Genomic DNA, 1,260 nt, shown 5'->3' with positions numbered 1-1,260 from the left:
TGACGTGAGATAAGATGTTAGCTGATGGAATGGTTATCAAAGAAAGATGGAGTAAGATAAGATGTTAGCTGATGGAATGGTTATCAAAGAAAGATGGCGTAAGATACGATGTTAGCTGATGGAATGGTTATTAAAGAAAGATGGCGTAAGATAATATGTTAGCTGATGGAATGGTTATAAAAGAAAGATGGCGTAAGATACGATGTTAGCTGATGGAATGGTTATTAAAGAAAGATGGCGTAAGATAATATGTTAGCTGATGGAATGGTTATAAAAGAAAGATGGCGTAAGATAAGATGTTAGCTGATGGAACGGTTATCAAATAAATATGATGTAAGATGTTAACTGACAGAATGGTTATCAACAAAAGACGACGTGAAATTAGATGTTAACTGATGGAATGGTTATCAAAGAAAAATGACGTAAGATGTTAGTTGATGGAATGGTTACTAAAGAAAGATGACGTAAAGTGTTAGCTGATGGAATGGTTATCAAAGAAAGACGACGTAAAATGTTAGCTGATGGAATGGTTATCAAAGAAAGACGATGTAAGATGTTATCTGATGGAAGGGTTATCAAAGAAATACGATGTAAAATGTTAGCTGATGGAATGGTTATCAATAAAAGATGATGTAAGATGTTAACTGATAGAATGGTTATCAACGAAAGACGACGTGAAATTAGATGTTAACTGATGGAATGGTTATCAAAGAAAAATGATTTAAGATGTTAGCTGATGGAATGGTTATCAATAAAAGATGATGTAAGATGTTAGCTGATGGAATGGTTATTAAAAAAAGATGATGTAAGATGTTAGCTGATGGAATGGTTATTAAAAAAAGATGATGTAAGATGTTAGCTGATGGAATGGTTATTAAAAAAAGATGACTTTGGTTAATTTTGGATGCTTTGGTTAATTTGGACTAAAATATTGTGGGAGGCTAGCACAGATAGCCCTCGTGTAGCTTTGCGCGAAATTCAAAAAACAAACAAACAAGTCCAAAAGTGCCTGGCTTTGAGAAGACTTTTCATCAACACCGATACAACATTTTAGGAGTTTCACTACGTTTTTCGAAGCACAAGATCGAACCCTAAACTTGTGGAAGGTTTTACACGAGAAACTGGTCTTAATGAAAGTTCCCACCCTAATGATTAAAGACATGTTTAACGATTTTATGGTTAAGTAATAATAACTTTCAGACATCCGATTATATTGGAACATATAAATTATGAAACTCCAAAACCGTTTGACGCCCAAAA

This window comes from Limulus polyphemus, unplaced genomic scaffold (assembly GCF_000517525.1).
Source record: "Limulus polyphemus unplaced genomic scaffold, Limulus_polyphemus-2.1.2 Scaffold261, whole genome shotgun sequence".
Taxonomy (NCBI): domain Eukaryota; kingdom Metazoa; phylum Arthropoda; class Merostomata; order Xiphosura; family Limulidae; genus Limulus; species Limulus polyphemus.
Note: the sequence above shows the minus strand (reverse complement) of the source record.